Genomic DNA, 21,737 nt, shown 5'->3' with positions numbered 1-21,737 from the left:
GCTATTTCCAGCTCAAACTGAAAGGAAAAAAATTTCAGGAGAGACTGGCTCTGCTCTGCAAGACACTGGCCCTTTCTACAGAGGTCGCTGGTCTGAGTGGCCAGGAGGGCCAGGGCTTGCTCAGAGGCAAACAGGAGATATTTATGATTGCAGTTTCCCAGGTCATAGGTCCAGCATTTTTCTTTCTTCTGTTTGGGCCCATAGGCAGCTTGGCACTGGGACTGCAGGACCTGGCCAGCGGTCTCTGCTTCTCCAGAGACTTCCGACATGAACGTGTGCTTCTTGTGCATCCCTGCAACACAGGGAGAGGAGCATTTCTGTACATCACACAGTGTTTAAAGAAGAAATGTATTAACTCTGAGGTTCTCCAGTGACAGGTAACAGTTCTTACATAAATATATACCCAGACAACATGAGGCATGTTATTGAAACTGCACTACATGCATGTACAGCTGTGATACATGCTTCTGGTGCTAAGCAAGGTGATCAGAGGGCCTTTAGTTGGCCAAGAGGGTCAGGAAGCTCATCCTGAAGTTATATCATTTATCAAGGTGAGCCAACCTGGCCATCTTATCCTTGAATAAGGAGCAAGATGCTTTTCTTTGAAGGCTAGCTTCCCTGAAGGAAAAATGTCTTCCCACCTTCCCTCCAAAGCTGTTTCTATAAAAGTCTTTGGTGTCATGCATTTCAATGTGAGCTGAAGGGTTTTACTAAGTCCTTGTTAGAGACAACCTCATATTTCACACCCAGGCTGGTGCCAGGATCCTCTTAGTCTATTGGTAACATTACTGTCATTTCCTATCTCTCTCTTTCCTGAATTTACCTAACCCAAAGCTCCAGCCTTTTGCTGAAATGATTTTCTGCCTTCCGGCCCTGCGTGCCGTGTGTCAGATTATGTGCAAAAGGTCACAACCCACTTCCCCTGACTTTAGACACAGGATGAGGAAATGAAGAGGAGTGAAGTTACTGATTTCATTATGGAGGTCAGGGTGGGTCTTCTTGGGGTAGAAGTGGAGTCTGAAGAGCACATGTTGCCATTTGTTATCCATATTTTGTCAAACAAACAAAAACCCTCAGCAATTACTCATGCTGCTGAATCGGAAATACTTCTCAAAACAGCTGACAAATAGAACAGAAGGACAATAGGTGGACGGTGAAGAGAGATTATATATATACCCACACATATATATATATAGCACAGACACCGATACCCAGTTCTGTTAGAAACAAAGTGAAGACATGCGGAGGGATCCTAGGATCATCTCTGAGGCACCCAAAGGGCAGGCAAGCTGCCTCGCTTCCTTGGTAATTCTCTTTTAGCATTGCACAGTCTAATTATGTGCTAACCCACATTCAAAAATTGTAACGTCAAAAGGGTAAGTGTCTGAAAGAGTGCCAGGAGAATGTTTTCCAGCACTGGGGAATCCCAAACTTTGCCCAGTACAGGACTGCACTGGCTCCCAGCCAGTAGCCTGAGGCCACACTGAAAGCACATGCAGAAGAGAACATCTTTGCCACCCTCCTCCTCTATTAGAGGATAAATATATGTATCCCCATGTGTGCTCTTAGGACATGTTCTGAGTGGCCTTCTGGTGGGCAGAGATGGGACACTTCGGCCTGGAGCTGCTGAGGGCAGCCATCCCATGCAAAGGACCAGGAACCACCACAGACAGTGCAACGGGAAATGTACAACTGATGGTTTGGGGATCAGCAAGGGTAGACCTTGGCTTCACGGGTGGGTTGGAGACAGTGTCCTCCTCCCCCAGTGTCCAACAGCTACCTGACCCACAGTTTCACGCTCCTTGCACAAGTCCAATAGTGGCTCAGGAATGCACATCCCAACCTATGTGCTCCAAATCTGCCTGTTTCCTCTCAGATCTGTTGAATTAATCCTGAACTGGAGGGGGAGCAAAACCAAAGAAAAAAGCAAACAAACGGAAAGGCAAAAACCCCAAAGCACTTCCTTTCTGCAGGTTGTTGGTTGTACCTCGAGCTCTGGCTGGTTTATGTATGCATTCAGAGTAAGTCCTCTGAGGAGTATCCTGCAGTCATTTCTCAGCGAGTGTGAACAAACTCATTAACAGCTCCTTTACTGGAATGATAAGTTGTTTCTTAATGAAGGGAAAAATAAATACCCTCACTAACCCAGGCTCCATCACTAGAAGTCACACATCATTCTTAAAGACTCCTTATTTTCCACCAGAGACATTTGTGTACAGCTCTTAAACAAAATGAGAGAGCTTGCTTCTCCTTCTTAGACGCTCTTTCAGATACTTAAATTGCACAGCATTTGTAGATGCTTTTCAGAATTTTACCCCATCTTAGGTACAACAAAATAAAAAATATAATCTGAGTCTTCACCCATTTTAAGAAAGGAAAGTTTGTAGCACTTTAAACAGGGGACCAGGACCCCAGAGACTGAGGAACTATTCCAAGCGCTGTGATTGACCTGCTATGTAGTTTCACTTGTAGGGAAGTCACTTAAGCTCTTTGTGTTTCAACGTGCCCATTTGTGAAATGGAGATAATAATGCCAAGCTCACAAGGGGGCTGTAAAGGTTAATTAAATAGAGTTTTTAGGTGATTTTCCTTCTCTAGATGAAAAGTGTGACAGAAGTATTGTTTATTAATGGAGCCAGTGCAAAACTGATAGTTCTGAAATTTTCCAGTACAGAAATACATGGTGATTTTTGTACATAAGAAAAATGACCACTTTGCAACTTTTTTTTTTTTTTCCTTTAGCACTGTCATTTATTCAAGGAAAATTGATCCTCCAAAATATGGGGGTGTTTTGTACTTGTTTCTCCCTTTTTCCTTGTAACTACATGATGATGTTGGTATAGGCAACAAGAATGACTAGGCATCACCATAAGGACTGTGCAAAAAATCAATTAAAATAATATTTTGGTCTCTTTACAAACTCACATGCTTCACTTCTAAATTTTGAATGTCAGGAAGAGGTACTGCAATCCATTAGATTCATCTGGTTGTTGATGTCTTTATAGGGCTTGATGCTGGCCATTTTCAAATGCAGATATTTGGTTACTCTCATCCAGTCTCATATTTCTAACTCCATGTTTCTCTAGAAAAGGAAGTGATAATACACCCAGGAAGATCTTATCCTTGCAAGTTTTCAGACTTTACTGCAAACTGCACTGACCCAGCGGCGTGATTGCATGATTTGTTGCAGGTTGGCACAGCAGGCTTGGGTCAGACCCACACATTTGGGGAATTGGGATGTGCTCTGCATTCCCACCCTAGTGTGTACGAATGTGGGAACCTATGTTAAGCCTGGTTCCAGCATAGAGCCATGTGCTTTGCAGAGGCCAAATCTGCTCATGTCCCTCACTCAAGTCACTGGTGGGAGTTTTCACTTTCATGCCATGCATGTGAACACAGTGGATTATTTTTATTTTCATTACTGTTGGGGCCCTTGCATCACTCTTCTGTAAAGGGATGCCCCAAGAAATTACAAGATAACAACAGAAGAAATATAAATTCAGCTTCTCTGAAAGTTGCTTACACTGGAGCTTGAGTTTGGGCTGAAGATTTACATGCTTTCCCTCTCTCACTGAACAAGGTGACCTACCCCATAACCACAGAAATTCCAAATGAATAAGAGCTATTAAGTTATCTTGTCCACCTGCCCCCTCCGGCACAAGATTGAGAGGGTGACATGGTTTCTGGCAGTGGGCTGCGCACAACCCATGACAGAGGCTGCACACAAATATGAATCATGTTGTACTTAAAAGGCCCAAATGAGTTTACTCTGGGCTCTTCACCCTTCATTGTAGCTGGTCAGAATGGGGCCCTGGAACTTAAACAGGTTGACAAAGCAGAGATTGAATCAATCCCTGAAAACAATAGTTTTAACCCTGTGAACTCCTCAAATGCTCTATTGGCTGCTAGTGCTTCTTGTGCAGTTTTTGCCATGGAGAGATTCCCCTAGGATGCTACTTTTAAGAAAAACATATATAAAAACTACCCACTGTGTAAATCTAACATCAGTCAGTGGTTTCCCAAGTACGGCTTGTGGGACAGCAGCCCGAGTCTCAGACGATAAAACAGTTCACTGCAGATTGGAGAGCCCTGTAAATGGAAAAGAGAACCTGGAAAGACAAAGAAAAATGAGTCTTTTCAATAGCATCGAGGGAAATAGCATCTTGATTTTTTTCTAGCTATGTAAAGGCTCCTCTCACCCTCCCCCATCTCTTTCTACCAACTATGTGCCTGCATACCTGGAAATATTCCCTTGATATTAAAGACTGAGATTTGTTCAAACTGCTCCAAACAAACAAACAAACAAACAAACTTGACATGAACTTTGGGCTCTCTGACAAACTCTTAAAAAGGTAATTCATGTGTAAACAGTCTCTGGAAGTTACCCACTGATGGCAACAGGAACTGAACCAAAATGTAATAAACCCCACCAAGACTATCATGGTGGCCCCTTGCCTCAGACATCTGCTTGTTCTGTGTAGGTCAGGGAGAAATGAAGGTCCTCTACCAAGCCTGGGAAGCTAACAGGTATGAGCAGCCCTGGACCAAAGCAGAAAGAGATTTTCAGAGTCAAGCCCCTAGCTAACATCTTTTCTCTCTCATTTTAACTGAAATTGTCTCATCTGATGACAGTGCCTGTAGCAATGTCACTGGCAGTGTAAGGAGGAGGACAGTACGTCACCTGGCCCCAGTTTTCTATGAATTCATCTGTAGGAAAGACTGCAGCATCTTTACAGTTTCCTCTCTGGTGTCATGGACTTTCCTCTACACATTTCCCTCCTCGGGAGTCCAGCTAGATCTCATTTTCCCATACCAGTAGGCTTAGGCCTGCATTCAAAGAGGACCAAAGATCAGCAATTTTAAGAGCAGAATTTGGAAGTCACTGACCGTGGCAGAATTGTTGCAAGAGTTGTGCTGGCCTTGTTGCACGGGTACCATCTGGGGGGTAAAACTCCTTAGTGTACACTGTGAAGGTCTGCATGTTCCGGGGGTGTTTTGAGGAAAAGATTCACAAACATCCTATCCCTTGGGAACGCCCTAAAATGTCCCTCATTGCTTTCTCATACACTAGCCAGAAGCGTGGCTTTATTGAGATTATTTATATTGAAGCTGTCCACTTTTTCTTGGGCTGTCAGTGACAAATACTCATGTACAGTTTGAGAAAATGCCTAGCTTCACTCAATATTTGTCCCCAGAAATATCTTCAGTAACAATTATTGGCTGATGCTTCTGAAATCTTTGCCTAAAGATCTTTGCCTAATCTGAATGTTGCTGGATCAGGATTTCACATATGATTCCTGAGCATTCGTCTTTTATCTCTAGTTCTTAAACAAAATGGGTATTGAAAATTTCCACTGTGAATATCACTGTCCTTAGAGATAAGCAACCGTACTTAAGTTGTGCCAATGACACTCACTGGCTTCACTGAGTGTTAAGTGATTGCTGTGGGAGGAAAAAAATGAAAAAAAAAAAAAACCACAACCAACAAGCCTGATGCATTTGCTTGAGTTATGGAGAGTGACAGAGACCTAAGCAGTTTGCACAGGTGAGGTCAAAATTTTGGCTGCCTTGCACATATGTCAGGACATGTGGGTGCATGTAGATATGTATTACTGTGAACATCTTCTGTGCTTCTAAAGAGAAGTTTATAGAGTTGCTGACATGATTTGCTCTAAGCTGTGATCTGCAGAGTGTCAGCTGGGAGACCATTTTCTTTTGGAAATGAAACAGAACAAAATAAATGCATTTGGTTGTTTCACTAAATTCTGGGATGTAAAACAGGTTTCCCCAGCAAAGTATGAGAAGTTGTGTTCATTCCAGCAGCAAAGACTTAACTAAAATACCTATCAGTCTTAGTGGGGTTTGAGCAAAGTGCTTATTAATCTAAATTTACATATCTTCCATCGAAATGGGGGGGGGGGGGTTACAAAGTGATCTGAATTAACGTGAGCTGACAGTTGCTGTGCTTACAGGCCTTCAATGCACTGTGTACAAGGGAAATAGTTTCCTTACCAGTCTTTGACATTCTCTGTTCAGAAGATTTTTTATTTTAACCCCAGTCCTAATTGCCCTTCAGTATCAAAATTAATTGTGTTTTCTGCTAAAAGGCCAGTGCAGTTTAAGGTTACTCCAGGGTCCCAGCAGCCGATGCATCTTCTGTAAATGGCTTGATTGCCGTCTGTGGAGAGGAGTGCTGGGAGAGATTTGCTTGACCGAGGCTATACATTACAGTCCAATTAGTGTGAAGATCACTACATGAGTCTTTAACTTTATCTAGTAACTGTCGGCATCTCTAATGCTGAGAGCAGGGTGAGGAAGAGGGATGCAGAGCCCACCTGGGCAGCCATGCAGGGCCGCGCGGCTTTGTCGGCTCCCCTCCAGCTGCCTCGCAGGCAGCAGAGGGAGCAGTCGGAGGATGAAAATACCCAGTGAGCTGCACTTCTCCTCTGAGAAATACTGAGACAGATGTCCCTTTTTTTCTCCTTTACTTCTTGGCTGGTTTACTGAGATATTATTATATGGTTTTGTTTTTGTTTTGTTTTTGTTTTTCTCTTTGATGGTGGTGGTGATGGTGCATTTTTTTTTTGGTTTGTTTGTTTGGTTGGTTTGGTTTGTTTTTTTCTTTTTTTTTTTTTTTTCTTTTTGGAACTCTGCTGATCATAGGTATGGACTTATTTGATCTAACCCGAGGCTGTAGGCTGAAGTGCACGGGAATCCACTAGGCCTGGGTCCTCTGAGCTAAGGGAGAAAGATGAACACATCCAGAAAATGAATGAAATTCTCATGATGAAATTCAGAACTGGTTCCCACCTGGTATTGTCCCTCTGTCATACAGCCAGGACTCCAGGCTCAGGTGCTTCATTTAAGTACCCCAAAGTGAGCAAGAGTTAGACCTTTCACCGGTCTTTGCAAGATCTCAGGAGCCCCTGCATGGCTCATAGGAAAAATATAATTCCCAAACAGAAAAAAATAATTCCAGACAGAAATGCACTCCATAGATCATAGACTAGATCTAGGAGACAAGTAGTACAAGTAATCCCCTATAAAACAGAAATTACTCTCTTTTTGATCTGTAGGGATGAAGACAGGCTGTGATTTACAAGTATAATAATAACAGTGAATGGTCATCAACTGAAAACATCTCAGTCTAGTCTTGAAGGGATAGTGGCCTTATAGCCCACACCTTGTGCAAGCACCAACATATAAATATCCTCAAAAATTAGTGTAAAGTATTTCATTGCTACAGTTATGCTCATACAAGTTTAGTCCATCATTTACATAATCACAGTCTCTGTATTGTTGTCAATGGTTATTACAAAAATTTTGTTGAAACACCAGGTTCTACCTTATCAGCTAGAGTACAGAAGCCTCAAACATGTGGAATTGATTTTCAGTTGGTCTGTGCCCCAAGTTATTAGGCTTCTTGTCTGAAGTATACAGGCTTCGTGTCTTCCAAAATGTCTTCTAAAAGTAGCTGGAACAACAAGTATTAAACAAGACTATTAAGAAATGTTGAAAAAGTTTGAAAGCTCATGAAAAATAGAATGTAAAGTCCCTGACATTTTTCACATCTCCACCCTTTATTTTTCAGCTAATTTTAATGCTTAATGTCTTCATTTCTGAGTCAGTCTCCAAACCAGGAAATGAAGAGGCAGCTGCAAAAGTGGGAAAAACATGGGGAGCAAAACTTGTTATTTGACACCATCTCACAGAAGTTCCAAAACAGTGAACTTTCTGTAACAACTCCACTTCTCATTACAATCTCATTTGACACTGGAGCAATCATGATTAAAACCAAATAAAAATAAAAATAAAAATAAAAATAAAAATCTACCTCATTATTTCAGCATTTGGGAGGTTACATGGCACCATAATATGCTAGACAGCATACCCCTTCTTTAATTTAGTTTTTGCTTTGTGAATGATATTAGTGACATTAATGCAGTTATGGTACCCATCGCACTAATTCTCTGCTGTTCTCATTTCTGTGCTCCTTCAGTAACTGTGACTCAGCCTTAGACCCCAACCATTATTTTCAGTTCTGTTTTACCTGCTAGATTCACATACTTAGGATTCCACACACCACCATTTTTTCTACATTGTTCACTACAGATCTTGCATCAATGTGCAGTGTTGTGTTTGCCCAACTTGGAGATAAGGGAGTCTCTCTCTCAGAGGCATTTTAGATTAAATAAACCTGGTAATGGGATGAGAGCTGAGCCTCATTCTCTGCTCTTCTAAAGGTCCTTTAAAATGACAGCAAATTGAAACTCCTCTTCAGCTGGCTCAAGCAGCATAACCATACCGAACATTTCTTTTTCCAGTGGTAACCAAAATTGCAGATGGCTCAAAGTAGAAGCAACTAACATTTACCCTACCACAACATATTAAATTAAATATTCAAAGAGAAATAATAATGTATAACATAATTATTCAATAGGGTTCACCACCACGGGATGAATTAAAAGAAACAGTTCTTAGGTAAACAGGTAACAAAAAATAATGGTCAGGCTATCTCACCTTTCAGATATATGTACCACAGGCTAAGCCCTGTGGTACCCAAATTAGCAGCAGGTAAATTCCTTCTATTTGGGATTCCCATCAATACGTCCAAGGGCTAAGGTGAGCAGGAATGAAAGGCTGTGAAAGAAACTTCCCCGTCTGTAAGGTCCTTATCAATGGGTCACAAAATTGATTTCTTGGTCCTGTTTGCAAAATCCTGACCTAGCTTCTTTCAGACGCAGGAAGCTGGAACTTGGGGCCTTTAGTCTGATCTCCTCTGCAATGAGAACACAAATAATAATTAAAAATTGCTATAATATAACACTTATTTGTGGCTGCAGCATTTCCAACCTCTCTGTCTTAACAGCTTGGAAGGAATACAAAGGAAAATTCTGCATGTCAGAAAGTTATGAAACAAAGGCAAAGTGGAGAGGAGATGGAAATATAAAGTCAAAATGAAACCCTCCATCTTTCTGTCAAACTGAAACAATAAATAATAATGGCATCTTGCATTTATATAGTGGCTTTCATCCAGAAAGCCTGGAAAGCTCTTTGGAAACTTTACAAACTACTGTGGAGGAATAGGAATGATTTCATACACTGATCTATTGAAGGCTCCCACTTCTGTAAACAGTTACAGTCTATAGCAACATTACACCTCAGACTGGGACAGGTAGAGACTGATCCTGAGAGATATTAGAAGGATCTGTAGTTAATCAGAGTAAATCTTCAAAGTCCTTTGGGAGTTTACACTGCTGACAGTTATTGTTTCTCATGATCAGGCACTTGGTAAAGAAATAAAATTACTAATAGATGAAATAGCTGCTGATCCTAGTCTGTGTAGTGTGGCAATAGGAGCCAAAACTTTACAATTAAAATCCCTAGTAATTCTTCAGTCTCAATAAACATATGAGTAAACATACTCCTTTGAAAAAGTCAGATCTTCTGTCCAGACATTTGGCATTCTTATTATATGTCTGACTTTCTTTCTTATCTTAAACCATGTGCATATAGAAAAAGGTGTTTTCAGAGGTAGTTGAAAGCAATGCAAACCTCCCAGGTTTATGTCTCTGCCACATTCAATTGTCAGGCAAAGCACAGAAGAAAAGAAAAAAAAAAAAGCAACAAAGAGTGAATAATTAGTAATCTGAGGAAACTTGATTAAGCTTTCCATTTCTATCATATGTTTCACTTAAAAAAATCACACCAGATACTTGAGAAGTCTGTTGGATATTAAGAGATGGCACAGATTTCCAGATCCTCAAAGGAGGAAAATTCTTGCTGATTTTCATGGTCTTTTTGTTCCAAGAAGGATCACATAATTTTGGCTCTTGAATAATATTTCTAAAACCAACAGTCGGCTCAGGATTTCCCTGTGTGTGAATGTATTTCTCTATCAGCTGGCGCAATGTATTTCTGCACTGGAGTACCACTTTTAAAGCATCCATCCACCACCTCCCAATGGTGGCAGCAGAAGGAAAATGAATGAAACTGAGAAAGAAACAGCTCCAGGAACAAGAGAATTAAGAAATTGCCTTCAGATTTATGTCTCTTCATTTTATTGGCCTCTGGCAGGGTATTTTGATGGGATCACATATTACTAGGGTAAATAAGCCTCTGACTCAGCCTGGCAACCAACTCATGAAATTTCAAGAAATTCTCCCTTGTGCCAAATTTAGTTGAATTTGGCTAGTTTGGAAGCTGTTGCACAGAGGCACATGCAGAGATGGACACATAAAACAAATAATCACTTTTTCCTACTGTTGCAGGAAACAGAGCTGGAAATTGAGCTTCAAAGCAGAGAAGTCTTAAGGAACCCTCAGAACCTGCTTTGACATCCTGGTTGTTGCAGAAAGCTGCTTCACCTGCTATTGCAAAATGGGACAATATGGCATTTGAATAAGACTCATATTGCACACCAGTACAGCACATACATGCCTTATATATACATATATATTATATATATAAAATTCTCTTTTCCATTTATAAATTTTCTTGTCTCTGGAGACTTTCAACCTCACTCCTGGTGCCCTGCTCTGGAAGACTGTAATCTCCAGGACAGTGTCCACACTAGAGCCTTGGAAGTTCCCCAGCTCTCTTCCCTTCCCCAACCATGCCAATCCATCTGCTCTGAGATGGAATTTTGTGGCAGCCAGCCAAACTGGTATTTCTTAGCACTGCTGTGGCTAGTGAGTGGGACTTGCTTTGCCACCTTTTGTACCCAAACTTTGCATTGGTCCATGTGTTTAGGGGAGATGGGGGAAAGGGAAAAGGAGAGGGCACATGTACTGCCTTCACCAGTGACTGAAGCAATGATTAAACATGTTCTAGCTTTACATATCAGACTCTCCTATCAACACTTGGCAAAATTGCAGCACAAATACAATGCAGCCCAAGAAAGAAATGTTTGTATCCTGCCATTGAACTAAGAGCAGCTCTCTAGAGTACAGCTAAGAAATAGCTAACTCCTCTGTGGGGAGATTTAGCACCAAAAGAAGGTGAGACGGGGCAATGCGTCTGCATTTATTTAAACTGTTTTCAGTATTCTGTAAGAATAGGAAATTGTGGAAAGGAGTCTGGATGCTTCTCAGTATCCATGTTGTTTTAGGCTTTTAGGAATGTATTTCTATGCCCTCTAAGGTTTTCTTAAGTCACAGTGGTCTTCTGAGAGACAGGAAATTTTACATCAGTGCTGTAAGTCTCTGGACCAGTAATTCTCATTTACATTATGAGAAGCTCCAGAAAAGCCTCACAGCTATATTTTGTTGCAAACATGAGCCATTTAGCCACCCTGATAGACACCATAGATTTTGCACATTAAATGATGGGATCTCCAGCTTCACAAAAATATCTTTCTCCCTAAGCAGTAGAAGCAGTTTTGGATATTAAGAAAAAAACTCTTTTGTTCAGATGAGTAGTTTAAAGTTATGTTACATTATTTTGAATTTCTCACTGATGGTGTTACTGGTCTTTCAGGTGATTACTGTGGGAGCTCAGAGAGTTCATTATGCAAAAGCTAGTTTGCTGGTGGAATATAGGTTGATATGTTCAAAGGCACACAGGGTTGTGATAGGACAAACTTATGTTGAAAGTGAGTGAAAGTCGGATGCTTACTTCTTCACGCTTTCAAAAATCTCCTGCTGCTTTTACTTCTTGAACATGAGAGGGAGGTTGGCCAGAGCAGCTATTACAGGCTACTGATAACGAATGCTTCAAATCACTGATGACTGGGAGCCCCCAAGAGTTCTTGTCCCACATTTTGCCTGGCAATTAAATAGGCTGAGTTATAATTTGCGCCCCATATTCTCTGTGTTGAAGGCAGTAGGCTTCTTCATTTTTAGCCTAACTCTTCTGTCACCTTCGCCAGTTTTACATTATTTGTGTTAACTCTGTGGCCTAGGGGTGGGAGGGAGAGGGGAATTATTCCTAATTTACTGAAAGTGAGAGAAGAATCAGTCACTTCTTTCTTTAAATTTTTGTGGAGGATTGTTAATCAAAGTTAAAACAAATCTGTGTTCCAACGCAGAGGTGGGCGAAGAAATGTGTGCCTAACACATATGCACTTTGGGGCTCCTGCAGAAGGAAACAGAGTTCTGGAAAGTGTTGTGAGAAAAACATTAAAGACACCAGACTGGATGCAATGCCGCTGACTGGAAACAAAGCCTCGGACAAGATCCAGCTATGTTTGAACCTGTTGGAAGAATTGCATTTTATTCTCTGTCCTGGGATGAACGACGTAAATTATCTCCCTTTCTTATTTGCCTCACATTGAGAAGAGCCTGGCATGGAGTCGGACAATGACTTAAAGTAGGAGCTGGGCAGGGAATACATCAGGTATTCGACCTGCAGGCCTGTGAAATGCAGTGTCATCATAACCCAAAGGGCGTATCATTAGTCACTGAAGGAAGTAAGTGCAAGCATGCCTGGAGAAATCAATAGAAGGTCCTTGTCTAGTAACACGAAGAGAACAGCACCAATGTTTATGTCTTTGCCCTTCAGATACTTTGCTCTTCCTTCCTCTCCAGTCACCTTTTTGCTTTATCCAGAATTTCATTTTCCTGATTCCTGACTATAAACGGACAGACCACGACTCAGGCTGCAATCCAGTCTTTTCTCAGAAACAAATATCCATCAGGCCCAATGTTTCTGTATGGTGGTTATCTGATTTGGCTCCTGCTAACTAAAAACATATGCAACTGGTTATCTCCATCAACACAGTTTAATTCAGCTCTGGTCCGTATTAGTGTGATTTCTGCAACTGATGTCTCTTACTGCCATGGGTGAACTGTGACTGTTAAAATCATGTTTAAATATGAAGATCAAACAAATGGTCCAGAGGTTTCTTGCATCTAAAGATTCATTAAGAATACAAAAATATTTTGCCATGTTTTAATTTAACATAGTAATTCTTCTCCTAAATACCATGCTGTAGATAAATGAGGAACCAGATTAATATAAGATTTCAGAGTTTTGCTAGAATATGGGATTGTCTTTCAAAATTGTCAAAACTCCCTCTATTTTTGTAGCCTACACTCAACCTGTTTTTTCACTGTTTGTGCCTCAGTTTACCCATCCATGAAATGAGCAAAACAGTAGCAATGTACAGACAAGGGAAGCTACAAAGCACCACTCATTACTGTCAGGAAAATGCTTTGAAATTATTCAGCTCTATTCATGGCAAAATAATAATGAATTAACAAAATATGTTCAGGCAATGCACATTTGTCTGTTTCCAGGAGAAAACTGTGAAGAATTATGAATAATACGGTTCACTGGTGACTGTTTGTTCTAACAATCCTGTTTTGTACCTTACAAAAAAATAAATAAAACTTTTTGTGCTCAGTTTGACCGTTTCATGCACTGGCCCTGGTTTGTTTCCATTCTGGCCCTTGACAAGAGTGCAAAATACACATCAAGGACAAGAATAACTTTTTAGACTGTGATAACATTTGTATTATTAGAAGAGGTTGGGGTGTGCCTGGGAGGGCAGGAGGTAAATCTGCTGAACAGTCTAAAAGCTTTATTTATGGAAATGTTCCTTTTTTTTTTCTTCTTTTTTTTTTTCCTTCTTTTAAAAACAGAGGAAAGAAGAAATAATACTACTAATGTCATCATAATCTCTGAGATACCAAATCAGCCAAGTTATGCCTGTGCATACACATTCATACACACTCCAGAAAAAGTTTATCTTAGTATATAAAGCTCAGACTCTGGATCAATTGTCCAGCTAAAGCAAATCAGCATAAGTCTATGAAAATCAAAGGAATAATGCCAGCTTTACCTAGATGAGGACTTGTGACAACGTCTCATTATTTCAAGTAGGAAAATCAGAGGTGTGCTCTATGGTACTGGACACAGTTGGTTCCAATGGGAAGAAGTAAAGTATCTTTCCTGACAAGTCTGAGAGCTTCTGACGCTGGTTCTTTGGTCATTTACCTAATGACCCACTTACCAGTGGAAAACCCTGAAATCAACATCTTCAAGGTCGGCAGAACTACCCAGAACTTCCTGAAGGGAACAAAGTATCTTCCAAGCTTTTCTCAAGATTTTTTTTTTTTTTTTAATAACAATGGGTACATTTTGAACCTGCTTGTATGATTTAGGAACCAACATTTTATTTTTTTTTCTTCCAGGCTTTACTTAGCTGAGCGCTTGGCCTCCAGTCTATTAACCAGTTTTGTGAGATTTTTTACAGTTAGTGAGACTTGTCCTTTTATAAAACCGAATCCAGGCTGGTAAGTCATATTCCCCAAAGATTTCGCAGAATATTACCGCTGCCCTATCAAGGCACAAATGGTATGAAACTGTAGAATTGGCTGCTGTTCTGTACTAGGAGCATAAGAGTGCACTGTAAAGGGGCAAAGGCCAGGTTGAGAAAACAACAAAAGAAAGCAAAACAAAACCTCCCACTGAAACACCTTTAGGAAAGGCTGCTTTCAAATGTTATTCATGGTATGCTTTAAAGAGCCTACCCCCACAGCTAGCAGTTTTGTAGGTGCTGATCCAACACCTAAAAAGGGGCAAAGAGCTAAACTTCTAAATACTGGGATCTGACTCCTCAGCTGAGATCTGTCCACCGTCTTGAGACTGAATTCAGGATCAGGAAAATGAAAGTCTGGCAAATCTAAGGGAATTCAACTGCATCATCTTGCTCACAGCTAAAAAAGCTAAATTAATAAATAAACAAGACATCATTTAGGAGGTATTTTTGCATAGTATTTTATAGCCACATAAAAATAATACAGTGAAATATAACTTTTCTGTCACAACAGAGGGTTTGGGCTGTCTCTTTTAAATATGCACTGCAAACATACTGGGAGCTTTGCATAGTTGGCTTTTCAAAGTAGAAATGTAATTTTATTTTGTGCATTATTATTTTTCACTACACATGTGCCACCATGCCATATTTTTAACGTAATGATGTCAGCACATCAGTGGCATCACTTCACAGAATTCCCTAATGTGGAGCAGAAGTTAACTGGGCTCATAATGCGTGGAAATCAAAACCCTGCTAACAGCATCTAAAATCAAAACAGAGAAGTTGTTTGACACCCGCTGGATAGTGAAAATGGAGTTTTGTGAAAGGAAATACTTGTGTACATCACTTAGGAAAACATTTTATTTTTTTTTTAGCCAATCTGAATTTTCTTCTGGATTTTTAGACAATGTGTATGTGTCCTTTTTGTAGACAGCTGACCCTTTAAGGATAACAATGTCATCACTCCTCACATATTTGACCTTTTTGTGCCACACTCCACAATATAAATGTTGCCTGGAAATATGGAGGAAGATGTTCCAGTGGCATAAGACATACTGCCCATATACAACATCACTCTCACCTTTACATATCAGTTTTATTAATAATTAGATTTTATTGTGATGTTTTAGGCACCATCTAAAGAGATTAAAATACATGGTCTTTGCCCCAAAGTGCTTACAACAGGAAAGACAAATAGTGAATGAATTGTCTGTTAAATCTGGATGATCCCTGGCTTTTTCAGTTTATCAGCAAATCCAAAAATTGCAAATATTTTACAGACATTAAAATATCTTTTAGGGATACATTTTCAGCATATCAAAAAGGAAAAAAAAATCTAAACAAATAAGAGGCTTCTCTGGACACACACCACACCATATTCCAGTTGTTTTTGCATAGTTTCATGGTTTGAATTGGAAAAAAAAAAAAAAAAAGTGCAAGCTTGCCATCTTTTAAAGGTGACTACTGGAATAGTCAATTTCTACTTTAAAAATAAATATTTGGATTGGGTTTTAGGTTTGAATGATTGAGTTTAACTGGGACAAATACTGCAAATGTTTTGGTTTTTTTTTATCCCCCTTTCAAAAGTTGCTTTTAACACCACTCCAAACTCTGCCATAGGTGGAAAAAAGGGAGAAAACCCTGGAGCCAAGTGATGAGACTGCTCTGAGATTCATAGTTCAGTGTTATTTGTTTGGTTGGGGGCTCTTTCTTTTTCTTTTAATAAACTATCCCCAAAAGCCTATCTACCTAATGAGTATTATCTGCTTAATTTCCTGCAGGCTTCAATGCAGAAGCAGGTCAGTTGGTTTAATTATCAGCTATGGAGACGTGAAGGAACTTGAAATTCAGTTGAAATATACAGCAGCTTTTTCGCCTGGATTCCTTAGCATTAACAAAAATACCTGTTCAAAGAACAGATTGACTCAGCCATGACTTACAGAAAGATAAGATTCTGTGGCAGGAAAGTAATAATGCTATTATTGTCCACTGGACAGGGTATATTTGCTTGGTGATTAGTGATGGCTAATACAGAGAAATCCTATACATAAAGAAACAGGCTGGAATTTACTTTTTGACTATCAAATCTCTTTGATTTTAAAATGTAGTTCTACTCTTTCTACCTATATCGCGCTGTTGATTAAGAAATGCCTTTTGAATTTCGTGGTGTTAAATGCCTATGATACTACTCAGACAGAAGGACTCTCCATCGCTGTGACAGGCACACAACTCTTACTCCAGTGATTGGATTCTTCACTGGGAGTTTTTTGGCACAGGAGGGAAAAGCTTTTTCTTTTAAAACAGCCTTTTTCTGTGCCCTAGATAAAGTGTGAGGAAGGCTAAATAAGCAATAGTAGGTTGTCATGCCTTCCAAGTTCACTTCTTTTCTTTCTCTCTCTCTCTCTCTCTCTCTCTCTCTTTTAAATCTTTATAATTCTGGGAGTTATTATTGATAAGTCTTTATTCAGAGATAGGCTTGTAGAGGGAGCATTCATAAGGAAAGAAATCCAATTAATTTTGTTAGAAATCCAATAGACTCCTGGTGAACACAGACTTCCACCACAAATCTGCAAGTTTATAGAGCTGCTAAGGCACTTGGAGCATCTGCACAGCTGAAAGACGGGGCTTGGGCTCAGTATGGCTAGAGTGATATCTGTAATATCCCATAGAAATCCATTGAGAACACTTAAGAAAGTGCAATATCCTTTAAATGTAACCTTGATAATGAAAGGAAAGGGCTCCTGTTCCTAAATAAAAAACAACAAGCCCCGACAGGTCAGAATTGATACCAGCATTTGCTGCTGCCTGAAACTCCTGCTGAGCACTGAATGCTGCAAAAGTGTCTATTATTTTTAACTGTTGGGTTATTGTCCATCTTTAAGGATGGGGGAATTTTAGGAGCGGCAATTAATAATAATAATAATAAAAAAAAAAAAGTTTAGTGTTATTGCAGACCTCTAGACAAAATACCTAAGGGGCAGAGGGTGAGCGAACAAAGGAAGCCAAAGGAAAAAAGCAGGCTCGTTTTGGATAGAACAGCTTAGGAAACCCTGAACGGAGGGTTCTTTATATATAGCACCACATTGAGTGACAAAATGGTAGCTGTCATAATGTGCCAGTTAACATGTCCAATATGAGCCGATCGTTTAGTGTCCCCTGGGATTAGAAGACAGAAACATGACAAAGAACAAAGAACTCGGATCAATAATGCTTGGGGAAATAAGACAGAGAAGGTTATTTACTCTGCATTGATCCGTTGCTGCAGTCGCGTAAACTTGGCCTGTTTTTCTTTTGTTAACCTTTAAGCTTGAGTATACTCACAAGCAACTAGGGAGCCAACTAACAGGTGTAGATTAAGGATCGAAGGAGGTCACCGTACCTCTGTCACCACTAGGCACCCATGTAACAACATCCCTGAAGAAATTTAAACATCAATAGCTATAATAAGGGCAAATTTATCAAGCTTGGCCTACTTTTGCTGGGAGCCTGGCTGTGTCCAGTCAGTTTGCCCTTGCTAAAGCTCAATTGATTTGGACATTCTTTTACTAGAGTTGATTATCAATTGTGACACAACAAATTTGTTAGCTTCCAAGCACTGGAGTTGTTGTTGCCATTGGAGCCTCTGAAGTGAAAACACCTGGCTGTGTTCAAGTTTTACTCTTGTTGAAGCAAAGGGAAAAAAAAAAAAAGAGAGAGAGAGAGAGGGAAAAAAAGAAAAGAGGAAGAATAGAAAAGCAGAAAAGCCATTTCATGATCTCTCCATAGATGCTGGTTGCATTGTAGATACCTGTACTTTGCAGCTGGAACATCTGGATTGCCATTTTTAGAAAATTAGGAGCATGAGGAAATATTAACTTGAAGGAAACCATTTTCAGCAGGAAAAGTCCCAACAGCTGTTAGCTATTCATTTTTTATGTTTTATGATTTGTCACCTAAGTCATATGGAATCATTCCTGTTCCCTGTGTGGATGACAGACGTTTGAAACCGTGAAGTAATGAATACCGTATGATGGGCAGCAATATTCTATAAGCACGGCCATTCAAAAGAAATAATCATTCTTGCTGAACTTCACAGAACTTGTTAAATGTGAAAATCCACTCACCGATGCTCAGGAGCTGTAGTTAATTAGACTAAGTGGACATTTTGTGTAGAACCATGATGGGATGGAATTTGTTTGTTTTAAATACTGACCTTGTTTTTTCAGTCTAATACTAAATGTTTCATGTTGTGCCAATAGGATTAGCAGTACATTAAAACTGTAATTCTGGAAATATTTATCTTATTTAATTTACTTCAAAATCAAAAGGCTTATTTATTATTTAGCATCGCTATAGTAGCTTTTCTACTTTTCTGAAAGTATATGCCTCTTGTCATGCTATAAAACATTTCTACTTGTGAATCACAGAATGTTAGAACAATCAAATAGCATAAAAATGAAATACCTTACACTTAAAATTTGAAAGTCACTTTTAAAATTTCAGAAAATAAAAAGTTAATAATGTATGGCAGCCTCTCTAAAACAAATACTTTACCCAGAATTTTGGGATCAGAAGAGTGGCCAAACTGAAACATTTCCTTTAAGAATAATATTATGGGTTTTGATCAACCCTTTAAAATACTTGTGCAGGATGAATATGCATATGTCTGAAGTGCAGGGGCACAAAATCAATTCACCACAAATGCAGGCAGTTGCAAATAAGTTGCATTTGTTTGTTTGTCTGTTTTTTTCTCTTCAGTTTTACCTAGCACCCACTCCTACCTGATAGTGAAGGTGGATGAAATTATAGACATGGTCCTACTCATCTGCCACTCTGCAGTACTTTGGGTCATTGCTGGCACTCAGGCATAGTCTGGCATAGGCAAGGCTCAGCGTAGTGTTTTCCAATGGATCCTAGAAAGGAAGCCCCTGTATTACATTTCCTCTGTAGCTTGATTTCACATAGCAGACAGAGACGCTTGCACCACGGTTGTTTGGGCTATCCTTTATCCTGGCAATCAAAAATCCTCAAATTCAATTGAAGAAAGGTTGCATCTTTCTTTTTGTTTATTTGTAATAATGAGGCACAAACAAGGAACCTATTGACAAAGGAAATGAGACCTCACTTTCCTCTAAGAGATGGGAATCTGCTGTTTGCATCTCTTAGCATGCAAAGATTCAGCATGTGACCCTTGCCCCATCACCCGTAAAAGTGTCACCACAGTTTTTAAGAGCATTTAAGGCATTTAAGAGCATGGGAGGGAGAAGGCAGCAGCTTTTAGGGCATCAGAAATGACAGTAATGTGCACTGGAACTGTCTGCACAAGCAAAGTGCGCTGAGGCAGTTGTATTAGATCAATCTGTGGCAGAAGAGAAGTCACTGACAGTTTATTTCTGTGTTGGAGAATGAGCTACAAAGTGCATAGTCCTCATTAGAATAAATGGAGAACAGCTCAGTTTGCTCCACACCAAAACTTTTTACCAGCTAATGGCTATTCAGAGCTCTATGTGAAATGAGTTAGGATTCTTAGCCCTGCCACTATGATAAAAAACAGCACCCCAGTTAGCAATAATAAGCATCCTTGGCCGAGGGTCTATGGATTGAGTGAGCATGCAGAATGAATTACCTTCTTTCCACGAGATGTGGTCCCTTTAGGTCAGGGCTCAGGTGAGGGGGAAAAATGTTATGGAGTTGTTCTGATTTACAGCTGAGGACCTGGTCTTAATGGCTCAGTGGGGTCTTGAAGGTGCTTATCTGCACTGGGAGCCTGGGAGCAGACCTACCTTACGGAGGCAGAGCAAGCCTGTCTTGTGGGAAGGCCAAGGGGGCTGGCACCTGCTCTTGGCACTGTCCCCTGCCCCGTGAGGAGGGTGGGACCACAGCACAGGACCTTGTCCCCCTCCCAGGCAGACTGCAGCCACATGCAGCCCTCAACATGCAGCTCTGAAACATCCAAACCCCCATGTGAGGCTGCTGAGCACTGTGCAAGAAAAAGTTTGGGAAGGAGGACCTGAGACCATTTCCCCAGACTAAACAGGGCAAACTTGTGGCTACCCTAAGGAATCTGCCTTAGTGCTTGCCTCTGCAGTAGACTGCTCCAAAATAATGGGGAGTCCATGAGCAGAACTGGAATGAATGTGGGATCAGGTCTTCCTCTAGCCAAAGAATAACTCATTATAAAAACAACGTGAAAAGACACAAGAAGAGAAAATAAAGTGAAGAAAAAGGAGAGAGGGAATGGCATGCAAGCAATTCTCTATTTGCTGAAAGGCTTGTGCAAAAAAAACTCCAGCACACCTTATGAAGGGACTTAAACACAAACATAAGCAATGTAAATCTTTCAGACTGGGCTTTGGAGCCAGAAACCCAAAGCACATGACGGTATATCAAGACATCACATTTCCTGGTTGCATACTTATGCTAGCATGCCTTCCTCACCCAGAGGCCTTGTCCACCCTGACCTGTTCCCTTGTATTGGCCAGTTGGCTGCTTGGCTCCTCTCCCAGCAGCCAGCGCTTTCCAAGCGTGACATCGATCATTGCAGTAGTGAGGAAGATGGCACTTACCTGATGGGGTAGGCGGAAGCTCCCTCTCTTACCATATGCTGGGAATTGTCAGTGGCTGCTTGAAGCCAAGGCTGGCTTTTTCTCCTGCCAGGAAACAAGCCTTCTTCCAGAGCTTGCCAAAAAGATAAAAAAAAAAAAAAAAGGTTAAAAAAAAAGGGGGGGAGAAAAACTTTTTGCATATTACGTTTCACACTGAGCAGTTTTACTGCAGGCTGGGCAGCACCGGGAATTATGGATCACAGTTTCCTTTGGCGCTGAGGACAGACAGCAGACAGTGAAATAAGAGGCACTACAATGGGTAAAGGAAAAAAAAAAAAAAAAAGGAAAGACAAAAGAAAGTGTTTATATTGATTCTCTCCAGAAATACAAGATCTGCCACAGCCAAGCAGACTACTGAGTCATTAAAGGCAGCATCCTGACTCCAGGGGTGCTTCAGAGGAAGAGGAGGGGAGGAGGCACGCTGCCAATTGTTCCATGTCCTTTGGAGAGAATCACCTTCCTGATCCTGGCCTGACCGTGGCCTGGCATATAACACTTCAATTCTCAGTAATATTTCTCAGTTGCAAAGACCCATTTCCCTTTTCACCGTTAGGCTAGAAGGAGCCTAGTGTCCATGTATGCTTGCACCACTGCTCCAGACAGACTGACGATGGGACCAGCTTCCCGGTCCTTTTGGCTCTACACTAAAAGACTAAAGCCAACATGGACAACAGAGATGTTAATCCTTTATAAAGGAGACCTGAAAATAGAATTTGCCATGGGAAAGTTTGGAAAGTACCCTCAGCTGGGTGAACTGGATGAACATAATTGTAATGTCTCACACCACAGCATGTAGTTTCCTGTAGATGCCATCACTAGTTATATGATAGTCCAAAAACATTAATTCCTAAAATGCTGAGACAACCCCCCCTGACTTTCTGGAGAATGTAGTTT

The 21,737-nt window shown here is 40.5% G+C and overlaps 1 long non-coding RNA gene across 4 annotated transcripts; it reads right to left on the bottom strand.

The window, feature by feature from the left end:
• Positions 1-1,248: 1,248 nt before the first annotated feature.
• Positions 1,249-21,709, bottom strand: LOC308201131. 4 transcript variants are annotated; one of them, XR_013956072.1, is made up of 5 exons: positions 20,805-21,709; positions 19,020-19,151; positions 8,520-8,778; positions 7,345-7,473; positions 1,249-4,826 (listed from the first exon to the last, which is right to left on the bottom strand). It is a non-coding gene; the product is annotated as an uncharacterized lncRNA (long non-coding RNA). The 4 variants fall into 4 exon arrangements; XR_013956074.1 differs by lacking the exon at positions 19,020-19,151 and having other exon boundaries at positions 1,249-4,108; positions 4,681-4,826; XR_013956073.1 differs by lacking the exon at positions 19,020-19,151.
• Positions 21,710-21,737: the final 28 nt, after the last annotated feature.

This window comes from Anser brachyrhynchus, assembly GCF_964034855.1.
Source record: "Anser brachyrhynchus genome assembly, chromosome: 11".
NCBI classification, from domain to species: Eukaryota; Metazoa; Chordata; class Aves; order Anseriformes; family Anatidae; genus Anser; species Anser brachyrhynchus.
This window is presented reverse-complemented; position numbering and strand designations above follow the sequence as displayed.